This window comes from Schistocerca nitens, chromosome 6, assembly GCF_023898315.1.
Source record: "Schistocerca nitens isolate TAMUIC-IGC-003100 chromosome 6, iqSchNite1.1, whole genome shotgun sequence".
Lineage (NCBI taxonomy): Eukaryota > Metazoa > Arthropoda > Insecta > Orthoptera > Acrididae > Schistocerca > Schistocerca nitens.
In genome coordinates, this window is record NC_064619.1 from 214,687,363 (window position 1) to 214,714,462 (window position 27,100).

Sequence of the window (27,100 nt, forward strand, 5' to 3'; positions counted from 1 at the left end):
CGGCGCCGGATGCTGAGGAGGGTGGAGCAGGCGAAGCATTGTCCGATGGCGGCGGCCGTGAAGCAATTCCGCCGGCGATGGTCCATCTCGTAGGTGTGAACGATATGAGGAGAGAAACAATTGCGATGCTTGATCACTGGTGTGTGAGGAGCAAAATTTGGCCATCTGCTGCTCGAAGGTTTTGACAAAACGTTTCGCTTCGCCGTTTGACTGTAGATGGAACGGTGCACTAGTTAGATACCGTATGCCATTGTGTCCACAGAATGTTTCAAATTCATTCGACGTGAACTGAGGGCCGTTGTCTGACACTATTGCTGCAGGTAAACCTTCGAGGCAAAAAATTGATGACAACACCTGAATTGTGCTAAGTGACGTTACCGAGGTCACGGGCACGATACAAGGAAACTTTGGTGTATGAGTCAACCACAATCAACGAACGGGTGTTCCAAAAAGGTGCCATAAAGTCTATGTGCACACGTTGCCATAGCGATTGCGACTTAGGCCAAGCAGAGAATATTTGTGGCTCAGAGGATTGAATTTCCCGCACATGCGTGACGCTGTGACGTCATCTGCTCTATTTGGGTGTCCATACCCTACCAAGCAGTGCCGACGCGCTAACTGTTTCGTACGAACAATTCCCCAGTGTCCCTGGTGAAGTAACTCCAACACTTGTTTTTGCAAAGCTTGAGGGATCAACACACGTGACTCTCCACTGTCATTCTGAACAAGAATCATAGCTTTTTGTACAGCGAGGCTATGACAACGTGCAAAGTATTGGCGCACTACAGAGTTGTTTATTCTGTTTAATGAGCGAGGCCAAGATGTGCGAAAGTATGTTAGCAAAATGTTCAAATCTGGATCAGCTTCCATGGCCTGTGCAATTTTCTCATAGTTCAGCGGAAAAGACTGAAGCAATTCAGAATCCTGAGCATAGATCTGATAAGAAGATGTAGCAGAAGCCCCAAAGTCTGTATCAGGGACAATCGGAACACGTGAAAAAGCGTCCGCATTGCCATGTTGAGCCGTCGGACGATAAAACAATCACACTTGTCCAGGCCACACTTTAGTCTTGCCTCAGATAACACACGAAACAAATCACGTAAATTTGCCATATGTTCTTCAGGTGTACGATATGCTATTACAATATTATCCGAATAGTTTGAACAATTTGGCACTTGTGCAGTCAGCTGTTCCAAATACCGTTGGAAAATGGTGGGTACGGATGATCTGCCAAAAGGCAAACGCAAATATTTAAAGAAGCCCAAGTGAGTATTCACTACATACACTTTTTGAGATTCTTCAAAATATTGTTCAAATGGCTCTGAGCACCACGGGACTGAACATCTGAGATCATCAGTCCCCTGGACTTAGAACTACTTAAACCTAACTAACCTAAGGACGTGACACACATCCATGCCCGAGGCAGGATTCGAACCTGCGACCGTACGGTCGCGCGGTTCCAGACGGAAGCGCCTGGAGCCGCTCGGCCGCAACGGCCGCCTGAGATTCTTCATCGAGCGGTATTTGAAGATATGCGTTGCGCAAATCAATTTTTGAAAAGTAGCGTCCAGCGCATAATCTGTCTATGAGATCCTCTAGGCGTGGCAACGGATAAGTATCAATGACAGTTTGTGGGTTGACTGAAGACTTAAAGTTAACACAGAGGTGAATGCGACCTGAAGGTTTGGGTAGCAAAAACAGTGGACTTGCCCATTGACTACCTCATATGAGCGCAATAACTCCGCTATCTTGCAAGTCTTTAACTTCAGCAGCTGCTATGTCCCGTAATGCAATGCGAACAGTTTCGGCCCGGCAAAATTTTGGCTGAGCGTTGTCTTGTAGCGTAATATGTCCAACAACATTATTATCTTTGCCTAAACCTTCAGAAAAGAGTTCCGAGAATTCTTTTAGCAAGCCAACTACGCTATATTTTGCGTTCAATGCAGACGCTGACAACACTTTGGTCTGACCGTTAAAGCCAAACAAATCAAAAGAATCAAGGCCAAATATGTTCTCACAATCGCATGATTGTAGCACTGTAAAAGTCACTGTTCGCGTATGCGAGCGATACATAGCACACAACGTACATGTTCCGAGAACGGGAATGTGTTGTCCATTATAAACTGTCAATTGCATGCTAGTCTTAGACAGGCGTGGAGAGTCTAACAGTTCATATGTGTGACGACTGATCAGTATGACAGAGGCATCCGTGTCCAGGTGAAATTTAACACGTTCCCACAAATAAGTAAACGAACAAAACGTTTGTTTGACTGGCGTATCACTGATGAAACTGCACGCTTTCTAGGTTTGCTAACGCCTGTTGCAGATCTGGAATATATTGCATTAACGACATCGGCCTGGTGTCTAGATTTTTGTGAGTGGGCCGAATTCTTATGTTTGTTCCGTTACAAACATACGGATTGTACATGTCCTTCCACAAGCGTAACACTGAGCTTGTCGGGAGGGGCAGTCTTGGTGTTTGTGCCGTGAATAACACCTAGGGCAAGACTTAATTCTATTCTCCTGTGTAGCCGCCTGTTTAGCGAACTGCTTATGCGGAGTGGAGAGGTGTTGTTTACACGTCTTGGCTAGCGCAACCACTGTGCGGAATGGAGCCATCGCAAGAAAGGGACTAAAAAAAAAAATGTTCAAATGGCTCTAACGACCATAGGACTTAATATCTGAGGTCATCAGTCCCCTAGAATTTAGAACTACTTAAATATAGTCGGCCGGTGTGGCCGTGCGGTTAAAGGCGCTTCAGTCTGGAACCGCGTGGCCGCTACGGTCGCAGGTTCGAATCCTTCCTCGGGCATGGATGTGTGTGATGTTATTAGGTTAGTTAGGTTTAATTAGTTCTAAGTTCTAGGGGACTGATGACCACAGATGTTAAGTTCCATAGTGCTCAGAGCCTTTTTTTTACTTAAATATAAGTAAAATAAGGGCATCACACACATCCATGCCCAAGGCAGGATTCGAACCTGCGACTGTAGCAGCAGCGCGGTTCCGGACTAAAGCGCCTAGAACCGCTCGGCCACAGCGGCCGACAGCAAGGGACTCAACCCAGCAAATATCTGACTGCTCAAATGTATGAGCCGACAAGGTGTCGGAATCGTACTGATCTAGTATTTCCACTACTTGCTGAAATGATGGATCGGACTGTTTCAAAACTTATTCTCTGAGTTTGACATCAGGGACATTGTACATTGAATATAATGCGCCAAAAGCATATTTGAATTTGGGTTTCCCTGTCATACCCTGCAAATCTGTTACCCACTCACGATAAGATTTTTCTGACTATGTCTTGCAATTAAAGAATTGATATCTAACTGCTACCACATTCACTTGTTAATCATAATAGTTAGTTAGTCGTGGTACCACTTCATCGTAAGCAAGTTCACTCGGAGTTGCATGAGGGAATAGTTTCAGTAGGAGCCTAAATACTGCACTTCCTACTGTTGATAATAGATAGGGAAGTTTCACATTAACTGTTACACTGTGAGCTAGTAGGTGGGTCTGAATTGGTATAACCACTCCAGCCATTCCTTTTCTTGTTCACGAAACTGTCGAAAAGGCGTTATAGCTGTAGGTGTTGCTGGAGGTGGTGCTTGTTCCGTCAGGCGCGCAGCAGTGGCGAGTAGCTGCTGCACCGTTGAGTAGTGCAGAAATCTGCTGTGTCTGGAATTCAAACCTCTGCATTAGCTGTGTGGCATCTAACGCTTGCGACTGTGGCGCCTGAGCAGGGGGCGGGACAGGAGGGGTGGCCACTTTGGAAGAGACAAATGCAACAAACAGACAAAACAAGGAATCTAAATAACGACAAAATCAAAGAAACTTTCTGCAACGCCCACCTGAAAACACTGATTAGCGAAAACGACAAGAAGCTGTTAAAGCCGTAAGCGCCCCTGCAAAGTAAAAAGAAGAAAAAATTAAGGCGCCAGCACACCAAAAAAATATTCTGTGGCTGCCAGGCACTGGGTTCGGAGGATACTCGCCGCCAAATGAGGTGCCTTGCCTACTCGTCTCGAATAGCGTGCCTGAAAGATGCTGCGTTCTCGGATTGCTAAACAGCAATTCAAGCAAAGTCACATTAATAATTTTTATTACAAATACACTACTGGCCATTAAAATTGCTACACCACGATGATGACCTGCTACAGACGCGAAATTTAGCCGACAGGAAGAAGATGCTGTGATATGCAAATGATTAGCTTTTCAGAGCATTCACACAAGGTTGGCGCCGGTGGCGACACCTACAACGTGCTGACTTGAGGAAAGTTTCCAACCGATTTCTCATACACAAACAGCAGTTGACCGGCGTTGACTGGTGAAACGTTTTTGTGATGCCTCGTGTAAGGAGGAGAAATGCGTACCAGTGCGTTTCCGACTTTGATAAAGGTCGGATTGTAGCCTATCGCGATTGCAGTTTATCGTATCGCGACATTGCTGCTCGCGTTGGTCGAGATCCAATGACTGTTAGCAGAATATGGAATAGCTGGGTTCAGGAGGGTAATACGGAACGCCGTGCTGGATCCCAACGGCCTCGTATCACTAGCAGTCGAGATGACAGGCATCTTATCCGCGTGGCTGTAACGGATCGTGCAACCACGTCTCGATCCCTGAGTCAACAGATGGGGGCGTTTGCAAGACAACAACCATCTGCACGAACAGTTCGACGACGTTTGCAGCAGCGTGGACTATCAGCTCGGAGATCACGGCTGCGGTTACCTTTGACCTAGCGTCACAGACAGGAGCGCCTGCGATGGTGCACTCAACGACGAACCTGGGAGCACGAATGGCAAAACGTCATTTTTTCGGATGAATCCGGGTTCTGTTTACAGCATCATGATGGTCGCATCCGTCTTTGGCGACATCGCGGTGAACGCACATTGGAAGCGTGTATTCGTCACCACCATACTCGCGTATCACTCGGCGTGATTGCGTGGGGTACCATTGGTTACACGTCTCGGTCACCTCTTGCTCGCATTGAAGGCACTTTGAACACTGGACGTTACATTTCAGATGTGTTACGACCCAGGCTCTATCCTTCACTCGATCCCTGTGAAACACTACATTTCAGCAGGATAATGCACGACCGCATGCTGCAGGTCCTGTACGGGCCTTTCTGGGTACAGAAAATGTTCGACTCCTGCCATGGCCAGCACATTCTCCAGATCTCTCACCAATTGAAAACGTCTGGTCAATGGTGGCCGAGCAGCTCGCTCGTCACAATACGCCAGTCACTACTCTTGATGAATTGTGGTATCGTGTTGAAGCTGCATGGGCAGCTGTACGTGTACACGCCATCCAAGCTCTGTTTGACTCAATGCCCAGGCGTATCAAGGCCGTTATTACGGCCAGAGGTGGTTGTTCTGGGTACTGATTTTTGAGGATCTATGCACCCAAATTGCGTGAAAATGTAATCATATGTCAGTTCTAGTATAATATATTCGTCCAATGAATACCCATTTATCATCTGCATTTCTTCTTGGTGTAGTAATTTTAATGGCCAGTAGTGTATTACTGAACTTGTATTTACAACAAGTGGTTGCAAGCGATGGAGACATGCAACATAAATCAGAGTCCTTTGTTTTATACATTGTTCATGCAAGTTTGACACACAGGTTGTGAGTCACTAATAACTGCTATCGTAGCGTTCTCTGCTAGGCCTGTCCGTATACTGTCTTAATACTCTGTGAATAATGAACTGATACTGAGCGGCCAAGAGTGGCGGGAGCTGCGCTTAATTTTCCTCCTGTAGAGGCCTCTCCTGTCATGGTGCGGTCCTAATCAGTGCACCATTGCCCGACGTCGTTCACCACCTTCTCTTCACTTGCGTTCTTCATCTTCGTTCCGGCGCTTGTGGTTATGCCAGAACACTATATGACTAATTTTGGATGGTTGTACTGATTAGAGTTGGTTTTGAATAGAGGATTGACGGTACATTTTTGCAAATCACAGTATATTTATTCTGTGCAAGTGAGTTGCTTTTAGGAAGTTGTGATTTTACTCAAGATTCCTAACACTGAAGTTCTCCCTCGAAAATTTCTGGATATTCAAATAAACTATTAGTACAGTCTTGGATTACTATTGTGAGGTATATGAGGATAATAATATAGGCCCCATATTCATGTTGGGTCTCCCTAGGACTATAGCTCATACTCGTTGCTCGTATGTAACTTAGAAGAAGATCTGTTCGGAGTAGGGAAGCAACTTAAATCACTTCATAAAAGCAAGTCTTTTGGTCCAGATTGTACACCAATTAGATTCTCTTCGGAGTATGCTGATGCGATAGCTCCACACCTAATAATCGTCTACAACCGCTCGTTTGACAGAATATCCGTACCCAGAGACTGGAAAGTTACACAGGTCACGCCAGTATTCAAGAAAGACAGTAGGAGTAATGCACTAAATTTCAGTCTCATTTATCGTCGACGTTGGTATGCAGCAGGATTTTGGAACATATATTGCGTTCCAACATGATAATTTAACTTGAAGAGTACTGTCTATTGACACACAGTCAATGGATTTGTAACACATCGCTCTTGTGAAACGCAAATAGCTCTTTACTGACACGAAGTGTTCAGCGCTATTGAGAAGGGATTTGGATTTCAAATTGATACCGTATTTCTAGATTTACGGGATGCTTTTGACACTGTACCACGGACTGCGTGCTTATGGAATATCTCTCAATTATACCACTGGATTCGTGATTTCTTGTCAGAAAGGTCACAGTTCGCATTAACTGAGTGAAAGACGTCGAGAAAACAGAAGCGGTTTCTGGCGTCCCTCAAGGCAGTATTGTAGGCCCTCTGCTGTTCCTTACACATATAAACGATTTAGGAGACACACTGAGCAGCCGTCTTAGGTTGTCTGCAGATGATGCTGACGTTTATCGTCTAGCAAAGTCGTCAGAAGATCAAAAGAAATTGTAAAACGATTTAGGAAAGATATCTGTATGGTGTGGTAATTGACAATTGATCCTAAATAATCAAAACTGTTGGGTCAACCACATCAGTGAAAAGGAATCCGTAAACTTCGGTTAAGTCTGGAACTGCGCGACCGCTATGGTCTCAGGTTCGAATCCTTCCTCGGGCATGGATGTGTGTGATGTTCATAGGTTAGTTAGGTTTAAGTAGTTCTAAGTTCTAGGGGACTGATGACCCCAGATGTTAAGTCCCATAGTGCTCAGAGCAATTTGAAGAATTTGAAACTTCGGTTACACAATAAAGCTGTCAAATCTAAAGACCGCAAATTCAACTAAAGAAAGAAGACATAGAAACTGTTGTGGGGAAGGTGAACCAAAGACTGCTTTTTATTGGCTGAACGCTTAGAAGATGCAATAGATTTCCTACAGAGACTGCCCTCAGTAAGATTGCCCGTCCTCTTTCGGATTACTGCTGCGCGGTGTCTGATCCTTACCAGACAGTGTTAAAGGAGAACATCGAGAAAGTTCGGAGAAGAGTAGTTCATTTTGTATCATCGAACAATAGGGGAGAGTGTGTCATTGACATGATACAGGATTTGCGACGCCCATCATTGAAACAAAGGCGTTCTCTGTTGATGAAATCTTCTCACGAAATTTCAGTCACCAACTTTCTCCTTCGAATGCAAAAATATTTTGTTGACGAAGACCTACATAGGGAGCAACGATCACCATGACGAAGAGATGGAAATCAGAGCTCGCACGGAAAGATATAGATGTTCGTTTTTTCGCGTGATGTTTGAGATTATAATGAAAGAGAATCATTGAGAAGGTGGTTAGATGAACAATCTGCCAGGGACATGCGTGTGATTTGCAGAGTATCCATGTAAATGTAGATGTAAGTTGCTACTGGCCGACTGGTTGACAAAATAGATTACACTGAGCATAGCACCACAACAGAGTAGACAGGGAAAGAGAGAGAGAGACAGGAGTGATAAGAACAAAGAGATAGAGGATTAGGAGAGAAAGGAAGTAAGAAAGACCAGAAAGGAGGACGTCCGAGAAAGAGCGAGAAAAAGACACACTGCAATGGGACGCTGTTCAGCATTTCAGAGATATCGCTTAACAAGAAAATACCGGCTGTGCGTATCAGATTGAACCCGCCGTATTTTTCACAGAACCACCGGCTCCGGCAGAAACAAATGCGCGGCGGAGGGGATTCCCGCAGCACGTGCCGGGGACGGCAGCCGCCAAATGAACAGAGCCGGCCAGCTGCGGGAACGAATTCGTCGACCGCAGCTTCGACCGCGACGTCTGTGGGGCGCGATATTTTGGCATCGAGCGACGCGATGGTGGTGCGATTTCATAAGCGTGCCACCGGTGGCGGCGACCGCGGCTGCGGCGCATGCAAAGTGTGTGGCCGCGCGGCGGACGGCAGCCGGCCGGAATGGATCATCGCCGCGCAGCGCCGCGCGCCGCGTCGCCAGTTATTCGCCGCGAATATTGCGGCCGCCCCGCTGCCGGCGCTAAGTTATTCATAAAGCGCCGCCTGACGGACGGCCGGCGCGTGACCGCCACGGCCGCCGCCTGGATGGCTCGGCCTTTATCCCCCGCACCACGGATTTCGCTGCCGTACCACAACACGCAACTACCGACACTGAGCCCAGGAACAAATCAAAACTTTCAAGTCGGTCATTTCACCCAACCTATCAGAAAAATTCGGAGTAGGTATTAAAATCCGTGGAGAAGATGTAACAACTTTGAGGTTCGCCGATGACATTGTAATTCTGTCAGAGACAGCAAAGCACTTGGAAGAGCAGTTGAACGGAATGGACAGTGTCTTGAAAGGAGGATATAAGATGAACATCAACAAAAGCAAAACGAGGATAATGGAATGTAGTTGAATTAAGTCTGGTGATGCTGAGGGAATCAGATTAGGAAATGAGACGCTTGAAGTAGTAAAGGAGTTTTGCTATTTGGGGAGCAAAATAACTGATGATGGTCAAAGTAGAGAGGATATAAAATGTAGACTGGCAATGGCAAGGAAAGCGTTTCTGAAGAAGAGAAATTTGTTAACATCGAGTATAGATTTAAGTGTCAGGAAGTCGTTTCTGAAAGTACAGGGTGATTCAAAAAGAATACCACAACTTTAAAAATGTGTATTTAATGAAAGAAACATAATATAACCTTCTGTTATACATCATTACAAAGAGTATTTAAAAAGTTTTTTTTTCACTCAAAAACAACTTCAGATATGTTCAATATGGCCCCCTCCAGACACTCGAGCAATATCAACCCGATACTCCAACTCGTTCCACACTCTCTGTAGCATATCGGGCGTAACAGTTTGGATAGCTGCTGTTATTTCTCGTTTCAAATCATCAATGGTGGCTGGGAGAGGTGGCCGAAACACCATATCCTTAACATACCCCCATAAGAAAAAATCGCAGGGGGTAAGATCAGGGCTTCTTGGAGGCCAGTGATGAAGTGCTCTGTCACGGGCTGCCTGGTGGCCGATCCATCGCCTCGGGTAGTTGACGTTCAGGTAGTTATGGACAGATAAGTGCCAATGTGGTGGCGCTCCATCCTGCTGAAATATGAATTGTTGTGCTTCTTGTTCGAGCTGAGGGAACAGCCAATTCTCTAACATCTCCAGATACTGTAGTCCAGTTACAGTAGCACCTTCGAAGAAAAAGGGACCAAAAGCTTTATTGGCTGAAATGGCACAGAAAACGTTCAAGTTAGGCGAGTCACGTTCATACTGAGTTGTTTCCCGCGGATTCTCAGTGCAAGCTGAACAACTGTCGTCGATTCACTTCTGCCGTACTCAATAACACAAAAACCTTTCTGTTGAGCGGTCGCCATCTTAGCATCAACTGACGCTGACGCCTAGTCAACAGCGCCTCAAGCGAACAAATGTACAACTAAATGAAACTTTATAGCTCCCTTAATTCGCCGACAGATAGTGCTTAGCTCTGCCTTTTGTCGTTGCAGAGTTTTAAATTCCTAAAGTTGTGGTATTCTTTTTGAATCACCCTGTATTTGTATGGAGTGTAGCCATGTATGGAAGTGAAACATGGACAGTAAATAGTTTGGACCAGAAAAGAATAGAAGCTTTCGAAACATGGTGCTACAGAAGAATGCTGAAGATTAGATGTATAGATCACATAACTAATGAGGAGGTATTGAATAGAATTGGAGAAAAGAGAAATTTGTGGCACAACTTTACAAGAAGAAGGGACCGGTTGGTAGGACATGTTCTAAGGCATCAGGGGATCACAAATTTAGCATTGGAGGGCAGCGTGGAGGGTAAAAATCGTAGAGGGAGACCAAAACATGAATACACTAAGCTGATTCAGAAGGATGTAGGCTGCAATAGGCACTGGGAGATTAAGAAGCTTGCACAGGATAGAGTAGCATGGAGAGCTGCATCAAACCAGTCTCAGGACTGAAGACCACAACAACAACAACAACGGAAAATGGTTAGTACAAAATATCTGTGTCGAGTGACACTACAGTCTGAAGAGTTCTCGGGTGTCCGGCCGGATATGATCGTAGAATGTCCACGATATTTCTGCGAATAAACGTTCCGCCATCAACAGGCGTCCTGATACAATGGTTTGTCCCCTCTCTGATGCTAGTATTTATCCCTCGTGGATCCTGGTGTGATTCCGTGCGCCGACGGCGCGCGGCTTGTACAGTGGTAGGTGGTGAATGGGGTGTGTGGTGGGATGGTGGGGGGGGGGGGAGGGGGGGCAGTATCTCATCGGCGGCCATGGCGGAATGATCTCGTGTCCGCTTGCAAGGTTGTTACTAAACAGAGCTTAGTACTGTTTTCCAGGACATACTGAGTTGATTACCAGTGACCCTGTTGATGAGGATCTCTGTTACGCGAATTTCTATGGCTTCTTTGAAGGTGCAGCCGCAGTGTGTAGTCCAGTACTTTTGTCTCGTCATAATTCGCTGCGTGTCCAGTTTTTATGCAATGTTCTGCTAGGACAGATTGGCTTGGTGACCTAGGCGGTTGGTCTTGGTGTTCTTTGCCCCCTTTCTTGAGACCGACACCATCTTTCACCGTTCCTAGTAAGGCGCGCATCTTGACCGGGGAGCGGAAGACTGTGTCGATTTCGTATTGCCTGTCTCCCTATTTCGAACGACCTGCAAAAGATAGAAACGCCTGTCATTTTTTCATTTCTTCAGTTTGTTCTTCGTCTTGGTCCCTACCGCACTTCTGTTGTCGGAAGGCCCACTGGATTTGGCGGTTGCCATATCCATTATTGTGGAACACAGTCTCCAGGTGTATCATGGGCATTCGACAATCATATTCGACTGGACACCTGAGAAACCTTTAAACAGTACATAAGTCGAGAGAGCCTAAGATCACAGTAACATGATCATTTGTTAAACTCTGCATCTCTACTAATTGCAGTACACCAGGGCCAGCCACGGCATGCCAAACTGCACGTGTGCTGGATGTTCGGGCCAAGACCTGGCCTCACCATCAGTGCTGCAGTGACTGCAGCAGCAACGCACCAGCGAAGGCGTGCAGTCAGCAGCCAGAGGCCACCACAAAGTGGAAACGCCGTCACATACTCACCACGCCGCCAAGCAGTGACTGTAAACCAGCCTCAATAAAAAAAGTTATTGTAAGCATCATTGGTCTTTCTTCAGCTGCACATCATTTAGCCGGCCGATGTGTCCGAGCGGTTCTAGGCGCTTCAGTCTGGAACCGTGCTGCTGCTACGGTCGCAGGTTCGAATCCTGCCTCGGGTATGGATGTGTGTGATGTCCTTAGGTTAGTTAGGTTTAACTAGTTCTAAGTTCTAGGGGACTGATGACCTCAGATGTTAAGTCCCATAGTGCTCAGAGCCATTTGAATAACATCCTTTCTCAGCTGAAAATGTCCGCCCCCGGTAGCTGAATGGTCAAGGTAACGGATTGTCAATCCGCTTTGCCCGTGTTCGATTCCCGGCTGGATCGGGGAATTTACTCTGCCCAGGGTAAAAATCGTAGAGGGAGACCAAAACTCTGCCAGGGTGTTGTGTTGTTCTCATCATCATCCTCATCGACTTCAGGTCGCCGGAGTGGCGGCAAATTGAAAGACCAGCACCTGGCGAATGGTCTGCCAGACGGGGGCAGCTGAAAATTCCAGCCCGCACTGGACACACGGTTATAACTGGTCCCAGAAGTGTGTCCATTGCTAGCTACCCCTTATATTCCTTACGAACATGGGCGTCAATGCAGGAATTTTTCGATGATCGGAAGGGGGGAGGGAGGACAGGAGAGGGATCAAGAAAGACTCTCAAAATGGCTTTTTTGACCAGCTAATTTGCTGACTTTCAAACCCTGTCGTTCCGAAGAAGTAAATTTTGTAGGAAGCACATAACACTTTTTGTATCTCAAACGTCTTATAGTTATCCCTTTATTACATTCTAAAACAAAAAAGGATGTGATGTACATGTATAGGCAAACAAATAGATAAAATTTCAGAAAAAAATGGATGATTTATTCAAGAGAAAAACTTAACAAATGGAGGAAGTCAGTAACGCGTTGGTCCACCTCTGGTTCTTATGCAGTTTCTACTCTTCGCACTGACTGACAGAGTTATTTGGTGTCTTTCTGATGGATAACCTGCCATATTCTGCCCAACTGGCGCGTGATATCGTCATAAATCAAGAGTTGGTTGGAGGGCCCTGTCCATAATGCGCTCCAAACGTTGCCAGTTGCGAGAGAGATCCGGCGATCTTGTTGGCCAAGGTGGGTTTTGGCGACCACGAAGACAAACAATAAAAACTCTCGCCCTGTGCCGACCGCCATTATTTTACTGAAATTTAAGTCCAGGATGGCTTGCCTTCAAGTGCAACAAGACGAGGTGTGTAGTCGACGAACGGTTGTGCTGTAAGTGTGCCGTAGATGACAACGAAAGGTGTCTTGCCATGAAAAGAACTGGAACCCCAGACCATCATTCCCGGTTGTTGGGCCGTATGGCAGGCGACAGTCACTGGCCATCTGGACTGAGTTCCAAGTAGGATTCATCAGAGGAGATTCCAGATCTAAATATGTCTGGAGACGCCCAGGATAGTGGTGGGATTCCAACCTGAATGTTGCTCTCCATACAGCCCAACAACCGGGAGAGATTGTCACCCGTCTACGGCAACTTTGACGAGCTAACGAGTGACTTGGACAGGATTTGGCACGACATCTCTCAGGAGGATATGCAACAAAACTGTCAATCAATGCCAAGCCGAATAAACGCTTGCCTAAGGGTCAGATATGAGCCAGTGTGTTATTGACTTGCTCAGTTTCTGAAGCTCTTTCACTTAAATAAATCATCCAGTTTTACGAATATTGTAATCATTTGTTGGTATGTACATGTACATCATTCGGTTAATTCCTTCGTGGTGTCCTTTTTCTAGTGTGTATTTTAAGGAAGATTTCTTTGATACCTAAACTGTAAGAGTATTTCAGTACTATATGCAAAGGATATTTTTTTTTTATTTTTGTGCTATCACGATACGTCACACGTTTAGCGGCGACGTGTAAAATGTGGCGAAATTATGTGGTGACGTCAAGGCTGCTGCTGTTTTCTCGCCATTTACGGGAAGGTTCGGCAATTGACAGAGGCGGACCGCCAGGAGGAAATCCCGTCGTGACTTCAAGAGAGAATTTTGTGGAGCAGTCGAATAGGACGCACTTGAAGAGGCGTCTAGGCAGCCGCTGGCACTTTGGCGGCTGACGTCATGGTCGTACAGTCCCCGAAGGGTGGAAGTACGGGAGGACCGATGCTATTTCCGTGTCCAGCAGTCTGTTCCTCGCTGTTCCTGGGGACCGTGAACTGGGGCAGCGTCTATAGTTGCGCATGTATGCTTTACGTGGATGGCTCTCATGGGTGCAGTGCAAGTTGTTAAGTTTACCCGCTGTACGGCTGGTGTTGTATTTACAGCAAGCAGCAGTTATTACTACTGTATGGACCGTTATCAAGCCCGCTTCTGAGTATACGGGCTAAAAGTATTTCGAGCTGTTCATACAGTTCACAGCCGGCCATTCAGATTTCCGTTTTTCGTGATTTCCCCAAATCGCTCTAGGCAAATGCCGGTATGGTTCCTCTGAAAGGGCACGGCCGATTTCTTTCCCCCTACCTTGACACAATCCGAGCATGTGCTCCGTCTCTAATGACCTCGATGTCGACGTGACGTTACACTCAGTCTTCCTTCCTTCCTTCTTGTATATCGTGATTTTATTTAGCACACTGGTTCCATTCGCTTATTATGAATCTTGAGCATTTTTTATTCCGCGGTTTGCCCAGTACAAATTAATTGCCTCATTTTTAATGCTGTGGCCATTATCCCCTTGACTTTCTCGAGTTTGTTCTGTCGCATTGGATTTTAATTATTCTTGTAATCAGTTTTGCATCCTGCCTCGACCGAGTAACACTTGATCTGTTGTTAAATATTTGTTTCTCTTTGCCACTCTGGTGGTGATTTACATTTTTTTAATAAAGGTTTTTAATTTACTGTAATTCCAAATTGTTAAACCAAATGTTAATGTTCGCTCACAGTTCAATCTAGTCCTACCACTTGCCTGTACTACTACAATTTTATTAATACTAATACGGAAGACATGTCACATATTGCTAAGGGCAATGTATAAAACGATTTTATGCTGTAGCCTTGTAAACTTTCTGAATGGAACAGAAGCACATCTAAATTCTGGTGTCTTAGCTCGTGTTTTTCCCCAGTTGTTGGAAAATGGGTAGAAGAACCAGCAGCAAGTTACAAGAGGACCTCACATGTTCAATGATATTATGAAACTGTCAATATATTGACAGTCTGAGGGCACGTATTGACCTATTGTCAGTATTAGAAATACTGATGAGCAGGATTGATGGAGCTCAAAACAATCTCGGTGTTATCAATAAATACTGACCGTTTGACAATATTCTCCATTCTGATGTTGACAGAGCTTCTGGAACCAACCACGCGGCGTTAGTGTGCAGTGTTTATTTCTTCAACTCGCTGTTGTGTATATCATAGATTCAGTTTTTAAGAAGTCTTTCAACATAAAAGAATTTTAATAGGCGTATGCAAGGGTAATCACTGTGTATGTCACTTTAGGGTGGATAACGGAGGACTCTCTAAGACGATGCTTATATTATTAATTTGAAAATATAATATAGATTGTTGCTACACAGTAGTTTTGAAAAACACCCCCATTTCGAAAAATATGTCGTATATCTACAATGACTACTAACTAGTCTGTGAAATGCATGTCCGTTTCACCAAATTATCAAAAACGTATAAAAAAACCTCTACGTTTATTGCCTGAACAGGTCCTAACCAGGCAGACACAATTGCTTCACAAGTTTTCATAGTATTTTGCTAATTGTGTTTGCTGATATTACAGAACTAAACTCCGAGCATTAAAATGACCTATATGTAGCAAGACATCTCGAAGTTACTCCTGATCTCTTCTTGAACTCGACTGCCTCTCTTATTAACATAATCGTACTTTTCTCCTCAATTTTATCTCTCATCAACACTAGTAACTTGTCGTACGATGCAGAACACGTCGGAAAAAAATTATGAAATCTTTCGGGTACTTGATTCTGATTTCAGTCACTCCTTTTTTCGACCAATCCCTGACCCATTTCCTCTTTTTCGTTGTTTTCTGTTGCTTGCAAGCTATAGCTAATATAATAGCAGCACACTCTTTCCTTTGGCGGTTCGACAATGTAAAATCACGTTGTCAGTTACAATTTTTTTAATATTATTGATAGTGCAAGCTCGCTTCAATATATTACAGGTTTGACAAACTAGTATTGTCGATACTAGAACAGGCCCCTTTAGGCGTTGGATAGACAATAGAGAAAATCCAGGAGGTTTCCTGCAGGCTTTCCCTGCATGCGGGTTTGTGGCAAACCTCCGGCTTCTTCCCCTCCTACGGTAATTTTTTGGAATGTTTGAGATCCGAGAGTCAGTCAGGTAGTCACTTTGGGGCAAGTACACGATGAACAATTGTACTGTAACCAACTTCCTTTGTTTTCGGACTGTATTTCCTTAGGATTCTTCCAATGAATCTCAGTCTGGCGTCTGCTTTACCAACGATTAATTTTATATGGTCATTCCATTTTAAATCACTCGTAATGCCTACTCCCAGATAATTTATGGAATTAACTGCTCCCAGTTGCTGACCTGCTATATTGTAGCTAAATGATAAAGGATCTTTCTTTCTATGTATTCACAGCACATTACACTTGTCTACATTGAGATTCAATTGCCATTCCCGGCACCATGGGTCAATTCGTTGCAGATCCTCCTGCATTTCACTACAATTTTCCATAGTTACAACCTCTCGATAAACTACAGCATCATCCGCAAAAAGCCTCAGTGAACTTCCGATGTTATCCACAAGGTCATTTATATATATTGTGAATAGCAACGGTCCTACAACACTCCCCTGCGGCACACCTGAAATCACTCTTCCTTCGGAAGACTTCTCTCCATTGAGAATGACATGCTGCGTTCTGTTATCTAGGAACTCTTCGATCCAATCACACAATTGGTCTGATAGTTCATGTGCTCTTGCTTTGTTCATTAGACGACTGTGTGGAACTGTATCAAACGCCTTGTGGAAGTCAAGAAACACGGCATCTACCTGGGAACCCGTGTCTGAGAAGAGTTGGAATTACATAAGATAATTTACATGGTTATGATCGATTCTCCTAGCTCAATGAATTGTTCTGCAACTAGAAAATTCACACGCATGACACACGGCACTGTTACACTACAACAGGGCTTCACAACATACGTGCTCGCGGAGCAAGCTGTGAGCAGCAAGGCGCGAGCACGGAGCAGCGCGAGCACGCTACCCCCACTACCGGACCAGAGCGGAGAGTGGGGAGAGTCAAGTGGGGTACACAACAGCTGCCGCCAGTCGATATAAATCCGCGGCCACCTGCAGGGATATCACTCACGAATTATTACTGCGACAAATGAAACAAATAAAGGAGAATGTACACGTGCCACATAATTTTATTAGCTTAGTGTATGCCTCTAACATCTGTAGACACTGAAACTAAAGAATTCCACGACAATCCTATATTTTCAACACTTTCTTCAACACTACTTAAAATATCACCTCCAGTTGTAGTGTTCTTCATGGCTACTACATCGAGGTGCTCCTCCCTCACCTGAAGATCTCTATTAACTCCTCTAATAAATATGGCAAGCTGCGCTGTTCCAGTGATATCAACACTTTCGTCCAGAGCTAGAGAATACGCCATAAAATCTTTACAGATATTTGCAAGCTGGCTCTGGACGTCGTCTGCCACGTCCTGTATGCGACGCATAATGGTCATGTTAGATAATGGCACAATCCGAAACTGTTCAACTTGAGATGGACACAAATGTTCCGCTGCAACTACCAAACATTCCTTTATTAAATCGCCATCAGTTAAGGGGCGCAGGGATTTTGCTAAAAGCAAAGCAATTTTGTGACCCACTCTGAGAGCTGCCTCAGTTGATTTTTCTTCGTCGTCCAGATCTTCTTCGGATAGCTTCCTTTTAAGTTTAATAACTTCCTGTGCACGATCTGGTCAATCACATTTTCCACGTCCATAGTCTTTCGCGTGGTACGACATATAATGTCGCTGCAAATTAAATTTCGTAAAAGAATTCAGCGTTTTGAGACATACTAAACACTTTGCAACACCATCTTTTTCTGTAAACAGATACAATTCCCCCCAATTGGGGTTGAACTGCGAAAGCATGGTTCGGGTTACACAACGGCGACTTACATGATTCTTAACCAGCGAAGTGACTGTTAAGAGTTGATCGTAGTACTTTAAACGTTACACAGTCGGCGCGAATTCAATAGGCACGCTGCGACCCTATTCAAACGTGCGCGCACATTTCCCCTCCCTCCCCTCCCTCCCTACTCAACGACCTTGCAGCTGCTCGCGAGCACGTGCCTGAGCAGACGCGAGTACTCGCCCTCAAAACCGGCCAGTTGTTAAGCCCTGCACTACAAGGTCTCGAAGATGGACAGTTCGTAACGCGAAACTGGGGGTTTCCTGCGATAGCTGACGGCTCTCTACATTGCTTCTCGGTGCATCTGTAGCAAAGTCCATTGACATACTCCAACGCATCCTATTCCTCCGGTAATGTCGCCTAACAACTCTTCACTACCTAGTAGTGGCAGGAGCATGCCCCTCTTTACTGGCGGAAGGCGTGCGTCGTGGTATATTGTGGCACCCTCGCACACAAACTGCAGTGGTCCCTGCATCAGGGTAATGGTTACACTCAGTGACACTACTGTGTGGTCGGCCACGTGGTGACAAGGCTGGTTCGCTGCTCGAAGACACAAAGGCAGGGAATGCAATCAGGACTCTCTCAAAGCAAATGAAACAAAATCATTAATAGGACGGGAATTACCTGGAACAGTTTTCCGTCCAAGAGCTACATCACAACGATGTTTCCTCGAACCTAAAAGTTTCTGTGGAGATGGGTTGTACTTCTCATACAGAGAAGACAAATATGGTACTAAAAGTTTCTGTGGAGAAAGGTTGTACTTCTCATACAGAGAAGAAAAATATGGTGCTTATTATCCAACGCACAGTTTCAGTGTGTGCCGCAGACATCTCTGAGTGTAATATTCGGAGGATCATTCATCTTACTGGAAGCTGAGGCCTCAGAATCGTCCCACAAATGCAAGCAGATAAGGTGACCACCGTTTAGTTGTGCTTTCGCGTAACACGTTGGTAGATGCAGTTATGGCAGCTGCTCATTCAGTCACTGGCGTTACTCCAAACACACTTTGTTTTTGTGCCTGCCACCGTGGGAAGCGTCTAAGGCCATGCCATGCGCTACCTTTCGCCTCCGTCACTCACTCCAAAAGACCAGCAGCGACTCCATTTTGCCACCCTCATGGAGGAGTCGCGCCACTCCTCTTTTTGCCGTCACCTGCTTGCCTCATTCACCTTCTCATCCGTCCACACAGCTGAGCGTGCCGTTCATCGTCCACAATCTGTCGTCCGACATTACCTGCTCCATCGATCGGACCCTCCAAACGTCGAGCCCTGTGGGGTCAACCGACTCAGCGTGTGTATCTGCACAGAGTTCTCGGCAAACAAAACACTAAGATCTCTAACTCGGTTACAACACATAGAAAACCATGCCTAAGACTTACACAGAAACGTTAAATAATTTTCCATTTGTTAACGTTAAGGAGGTCACCCAACAGTACCTGCAATTGATAAAGTAACTTTTGACAACATTTCTCTTGGAGAACAGCGGTTTTTCTTAGTACTTTAAAATGAACATAAACAGTCTCGACCGCAAGAAGCCGTTTTTTTTTTTTTTTTTTTTTTTTTTTTTTTTTTTTTTTTTTTTTTTTTTTTTTGTTACCAGTTTCGGTCAGTTACTGACCATCTTCAGACCTCATACCATGTCGGTAGGCTGTGGCGGTGAACGGTGCAGGCTTTACGAACTCCACCAACATCAACTACTGACAGTTGTTGACATTCATGGAGTTCGTAACGCATTCTCCGTTCACCGCCACCGGCTACTAACATCCAACATGGTATGAGGTCTGAAGATAGTAACTGACCGAAACCGGCAACCACAAAAAAGAAGTTTCTTGCGGGCGAGACTGTTTATGTTCACTTTAAACCTGCAATTGATATTGATTACAAGTTTAACCGTAACATCAGACAAATTTCTATCACACCATAGGCTAAGTATTATAATTGTTAACATGCAATACTCTTTTATCCGTCAACTACGAAGCAGTACCAAACTTTGTGTACAGTTCTGATTTATTTTTACGGATACATCCTAGGAATGATTAGCTATCTTTTGCTGTTAGTTGTTAGTATGGATTAAGCTATCTACTGTCACAAACATTTCTGTTATGGCTAATATGTTTAAAATATCCCCGTTATTTAAATCAACTACAGCACAACCCTCGCGTCACATCGCATTGTTAAATTACAACTCCCTTAGACTCCTCCAAGTATCTTTCGTATCACATCATCAATCGCCAAGTACTTGCCTCTTGATCAGATGGACCCACTTTGATACAGATTTTCCTAACACCAGATATGGGCACAGAACAAACAAACGACTCCAGGCTATTTTAATGTGGAGCAAAATTCCGCTACTTTCACTTTTAACAAACTTGAAGTGAACATCACTTACAACTGCAGGCTTTCTCGGGGTATTTCAGCTATGAAACCTTCAGGGGTTATCAGCCGAGTGGCGTCGTCTTCTAGTCGCAACGTTTCAATGGATTGCGTGTCCACCCCCGGGAGCTGAGTGGTTTGAACCAATAAACATTTCTGAACAATTGAACGGAACACATCAGTTTCGAGAAGACGTGACTCAACATATTCGCAGCGGGGCGCAGAAGGCCTCTGATCAATTACACAACAAAAATAAACAAAAATAAAATAAAATAAATATAAAAATAAAATTTAGAAAAAGGAAGATTTTGTTTTGTTTGTAAGGATAGACCTAACCTTGCATTCCCATATTTCCCCTGGTATATAGGCAGCTCTCTGGGGTTGGTTTAGTCAGGAGCCAACGCCTGAAGTGGACCAGATTTTTTTTGTTATAGGATGAAAAGTGGCGGTAGCACTTAAAAAAAAAAGGTAACGTGCTTGTCTGTCAGGTGCACGCTGCCCTTGTAAAAAAAAGAAGATAAAAAAATAAAAAATTGCTCAGCTCGAAAAAAATAAAAATAAAAAAAGTTGTCAGCGCGACATAATGTCAATCCTAAGGGCCCGGGTTCGATTCCCGGCTGGGCCGGATATTTTCTCCGCTCAAGGACTGGCTGTTGTGTTGTCCTAATCATCATCATTTCATCCCCATCGACGCGCAAGTCGCCGAAGTGGCGTCAAACCGAAAGACTTGCACCAGGCGAACGGTCTAGCCGACGGGAGGCCCTAGTCACACGACTTTTTTTTTTTTAATGGATTGCGTATCTATCTTCTTCTCCTGAAGATGATAGATACGCAAGCCATTGAAACGGTGCGACTAGAAGACGACGCCACTCGGCTGATAACCTGTGAAGATTTCATAGATTACTTACAACTGATTTACTTGACGATAAGCACTAACTACAACATTATTTTAGCACACCTTCATTGTACTTCTCCTTCCGTCCTCGTCACGTACTGACTCGTATTCTTCTTGACATAGTGCATAATTAATTCCTGTGAATGTCGGACTCACTTATTTTGCCTTCTACAAAGACTATGCTTTCGTTCGCTGTTGGTTTACTTCCATCCTCTTTCCTCAGTAACGGGTCCTCTCAAATCAACTTCAAAACAAAAGAATAGAGCACATTACGTTAGTCAGTTCACGACATACTGCTTATATGTACTTCGTTTATGGCTGCTGTACGCCATACGCGTCGTTACGCTACACTGCATTATTATCCGCGACTACTTCCGTATCGGCATCCGGCAGTGAACCTTCCTCCTAGTCACCTCTCAATCTTGCTCTTATGACCATAACAACAAGAAAAGAAGAAAGTGTCATCCACTACTAAGGGTCCTCACGAACCCTCGGCGTGGGCCAGTAAATACCCGCAATGGTCCCAAACATTCGCTAGGTGTGGGCAAAAGTTCGTCGCTTTCCTCTTGAACCTAACACATGTACTCTACTACACTATGGGCGCCGGCCGCGGTGGTCTCGCGGTTCTAGGCGCGCAGTCCGGAACCGTGCGACTGTTACGGTCGCAGGTTCGAATCCTGCCTCGGGCATGGATGTGTGTGATGTCCTTAGGTTAGTTAGGTTTAAGTAGTTCTAAGTTCTAGGGGACTTATGACCACAGCAGTTGAGTCCCATAGTGCTCAGAGCCAACACTATGGGCATCATAAGACAAAATCGAAGCATCCAAAATTCCAGTACTCCAACGAAAAATAGACTCTGGCCTTCAGCAAATAACTAACGCTCAGCTCTTAATAAATTTCTCGTACTAACACGCACACTCGTCGCCTCCTCCAGCGAGTCCTCACCACCGTATAAGAGTCCGAAATTAATATGGTCCGCACACCGCACGTTACCAACATCAAAACTTGACTACGCAATTAACATCTCTCGACATAGGCATCACTAACACTACAGTTATGACTTAATCATTGCAGAATGGAATTCCGTGACAATACTCCACCTGCTCTTATAACAGACACTGAAGTCGACCGGAACATTACACTCATAATTCATCATGCTACGTGACAGACAGAATGTACACACCTTTTAATCTACAGAGCATTCAAAATTTTCCATCATCTGCGAACTTAAGATCAGAACGTTTCTCATACCGAATTAAATTTACACCTAATGACCTAATTATGCTACCTTTCATTTTTGTTGTCTCTTACCTATACTTTTATTCAATTAAGTGTTTAATATTACTGATATGATACGTCCCACAAGATTTCCGTGACTTTGGCGATTCCACCTTTACTACTCGGTTAGTCTCCCCACTAACCCATAAACGCCTTACAATTAACAAGAAAGAGAAAAAATAAGTTTTCGACAACAGAAAGACAGAAGGAGAGAAATTATACACCAATTATGCTCATACCCTACACCAAAACATGTCTATTAAATGATTATACACACAATGGAACAAACACGTTGACATATCTACATTTGACACCGATGCTTACACCCATTACTGTGTACTCTGATGGATCACTCTGAAGGTAACAAAGCTAAAGGCTCGCCTTTTCCCAGATGTCCTTCTCCAGTTCTTGTCATACCGACCCGTACGCGTTTGAGCACGCCCGCAATCGTATCTTTTCATTTCTCACGGCCTCTGCAATTCCTGTCGTCAAATCTATCTTCTCTCCAAACTCACCCACTTAATAAAGCCATTATCGCAGCATCAAACAGGAAGACAATCCTACCAACTAACACATAACATTTTTTAGTATTTATGCACACTCTAAGGATGAGACGATAGACGTTCCACTAAAAATATTCACAATTCCCTTGTTGCATAAGTTCCTCAAAACGAGAGAAGAAATTCCGCAAATCATCGACGCTGAAAACAAACACCAACAATAACCCAATTATCCTTACTCCTTCGCGCACAAGGCAAAGATAAATTCATCCATCTCGTACCACCACACTCTAACCAGTCGATCTCAGTCACGTCTTATAATCACCTCTGTGGAGGCTACTCTGCTCATTACTTAGCGAAACGTCAACAACATTCTGTGTTCCTTACGGTCCTTCACAACAGTCCCTTGCAGGACTCCATCGACACACAAGATTCGAGTGCTAATGCAGTCAGGAATGATCAAATGGCATAATCCCCAGACATAGACAAATGTAATGTATTGAAAATACATAGAAAGAAGGATCCTTTATTGTATCATTATATGACAGCGGAACAAACACTGGTAGCAGTTACTTCTGTAAAATATCTTGGGAGTATGCGTACGGAACGATTTGAAGTGGCATGATCATATAAAATTAATTGTTGTCCCGGGTTGAGATTCATTGGGAGAGTCCTTAGAAAATGTAGTCCGTCAACAAAGGAGGTGGCTTACAAAACACTCGTTCGACCTACAATTGAGTATTGCTCATTAGTGTGGGACCCGTGCCAGGTCGGGTTGACAGAGGAGATAGAAAAGATCTAAAGAAGAGCGCCGCGTTTCGTCACAGGATTATTTGGTAAGCGTGATAGCGTTACGGAGATGTTTAGCAAACTCAAGTGGCAGACTCTGCAAGAGAGGCGCTCTGCATCGCAGTGTAATTTGTTGTCTAGGTTTCGAGAGGGTGCGTTTCTGGATGAAGTATCGAACATATTGCTTCCCCCTACTTATACCTCCAGAGGAGATCACGAATGTAAAATCAGAGAGATTCGAGCGCACACGGAGGCTTCCCGGCAGTCGTTCTTCCCGCGAACCATTCGCGACTGGAACAGGAACGGGAGGTAATGACAGTGGCACGTAAAATGCCCTCCGCCACACACCTTTGGGTGGCTTGCGGAGTATAAATGTAGATGTAGATGAAATCACCTCGGCTCACTACCCCTTGATCATTAACTATACGTTCTCAACCTTCTGATGGAATTAATCAGTAAATCATACTCCTCGATAAATCTTCTCACGAAAACCTCTTCAGTACTTCGCAAGCCACATAACGCTGTGTGTTGGAGGGTACATCATGAACCACCAACTAATCACCCATTCCCTATTCCACTCGCGAATGGCTCCTGGGAAGAATGATAGTTGTAAGCCTCTGTATTGGATCTAATATCTCACATTTCCTCGTAGTGGTCATTTCTGAAGATGTATGTGGATGGAAGTGGTAATCATGTTCTCCGAATCTTCCTGGGGAATACTCTCTCGATATTTCAATAGTAAACTGCACCGTGACGCACAACGCCGCTCTTGTAGAGCCTGCCACTGGAGTTTGCTGAGCACCTCTACAACGCTCCCGCGCCGACCAGCCAACCCGTGACGAAACTCGACGTTCTTCCTTGGAGCTTCTCTACCTCTTCTGTCATTCCTACCTGGTAATGGTGCCAGAGTCATGAACAATACCCAAGAATCGGTCGAATATGCACCTTGTAAGCCACTTCTTTAGTGGGTGAGTTACATTTCCTTAAGATTCATCCTATTAATTTACTTTACATTCAGTTTGTCTTATGCGGTCATTCCACTTAAGGACACTTTGGATAATTGCTCCTATACTTCTTTACGGTAGATACTGTGACCAGAAATTCATCAGCAGTGTAACTGGACAGCTGTGGATTTCTTTCCTATGTACGAGCAGTATGTTACACACATCAAAAAAAGTTTTGCACCAGCTCGGTTCCGAGAGTTCCGGAACCTGTACAGAAAACTGGAATAGAGATCAATATAAAAATCGTTTCCGCCCTTTTTATTGCTCATGAAAACCACACATTGCATATTGTACCACCATACAGCTAGACCTTCAGAGGTGGTGATCCAGATTGCTGTACACACTGGTACCTCTAATACCCAGTAGCACGTCCTCTTGCATTGATGCATTCATGTATTCGTCGTGGCATACTATCCAAAATTTCATCAAGGCACTGTTGGTCCAGACTGTCCCACTCCTCAATGGCGATTCGACGTTGATCCCTCAGAGTGGTTGGTGGATCATGTCGTCCATAAACAGCCCTTTTCAATCTATCCCAGGGATTTTCAATAGGGTTCATGTCTGGAGAACATGCTGGCCACTCTAGTCGAGGGTTGTTGTTATCCTGAAGGAAGTCATTCACAAGATGTGCATAATGGCGGCGCGAATTGTCGTCCATGAAGACGATTTCCTCGCCAATATTCTGCCGATATGGTTACACTATCGGTCGGAGGATGGCGTTCGCGTATCGTATAGCCTTCCACGACCACCAGCGACGTATGTCGGCCTGTCATGACGCCACCCCAAAACAGCAGGGAACCTCCACCTTGATGCACTCGCTGGACAGTGTGTCTAAGGCATTCAGCCTGACCGGGTTGCCTTCAAACACATCTCCAACGATTGTCTGGTTGAAGGCATATGCGACACTCATCGGTGAGGAGAACGTGATGCCAATCCTGAGCGGTCTATTCGGCATATTGCTGGCACCATCTGTGCCGCACTGCATGGTGTCGTGGTTGCAAAGATGGACCTCGCCATGGACGTCGGGAGTGAATTTGCGCATCATGCCTATTGCGCACAGTTTGAGTCGTAACACGACGTCCTGTGGCTGCACGCAAAGCGTTATTCAACATGGTGGCGTTCCTGTCACGGTTCCTCCAAGTCATAATCCACAGGTTGCAGTCATCCACTGCAGTAGTAGCCCTTGGGCGGCCTGAGCGATGCATGTCATCGACAGTTCCTGTCTCTCTGTCCTCCACGTCCTAACAACATCGCTTTAGCCCACTGCGAGACGCCTGGACACTTCCCTTGTTGAGAGCCCTTCCTGGTACAAAGTAACAATGCGGACGCGATTGAACCCCGGTATTGACCGTTTAGGCATGGTTGAACTACAGACAACACAAGCAGTGTACGTCCTTCCTGGTGGAATGGCTGCAACTGATGGGCTGTAGGACCCCCTCCGTCTAATAGGCGTTGCTCATGTGTTGTTGTTTACATCTTTGGGCGGGTTTAGCGACATCTCAGGACAGTCAAACGGACTGTGTCTTTGATACAAAATACACAGTCAACGACTATCTTCGGGACTTCTAGGAACCAGGGTGATGCAAAACTTTTTTCGATGTGTGTACATTTATTTCCGTTCAGCAATAGCTGCCTCTTGGTGACTCTCTAGAGGAGTAGACTAAGCGTCGGCTTAAGGTTTCTTGACATATTTTCTCCCATTAACCTCAACAACACGAGCACTTCACTACACTGTACACACTTTTCTTACAGTCACCAACACGCAGCACTTGCACATCGGACTCACGACATACAAGCAGCGAAGTGGCTACAGTTACAAAATGGTTGTATCAAACCGAGAACCACTCGATTTTATCTTCAATTAAACACAATCGAATAAGTGGAAGGAGAAAAAGAAGAAAAAGAACGTGACTGGGCAACATATGTGTAGCTAAGACCACAGCATTTCTTATCTGATAGGTCTGTGTCCATCCATTACGACGCACTGGCCTTCTTCATAGACTGTAAATGTCTGATGCGTGTTGCTCAAACTCTGACACTGACTTTGCTTATCAGTAAGAAAATATTGAAAGGAAACTATCATTTCTTCAGAGGTTATATGCAAAGAAGAGTCCACAAAGTATAAAGTATCTGAAGAGTCTGTCATTTAATGTGAAACCACATACTACAGTCTTCTAAAATCATTACCCTGCAGCTGAAATCGCACCTCATAAAAGAAATGACGAAATATCATAATCGTGAGAGAAAAAATATAGATTTGTACTAATGAAGGTGAAGTTTATCGATCTTAGCCGCTAAATAAATTGCTTGTTCCAACAATTCATTAGTCAAGTGGCGGGTTTTTATGGTTACTAAATTAAGTCAATAAGACACAAAAGTCAGTGCTACTGTTATTGAATTTTCCATTATTCATAACATCTCAGTCATCAAAATCATCTCCGTTTGAACATAGAAGTTATTTTACAAGCAGAAACGTAATAACTGCATTCCAGTGAATGCAAATAGTATTCTGTTCTTTGCAGAAAAGTCACTG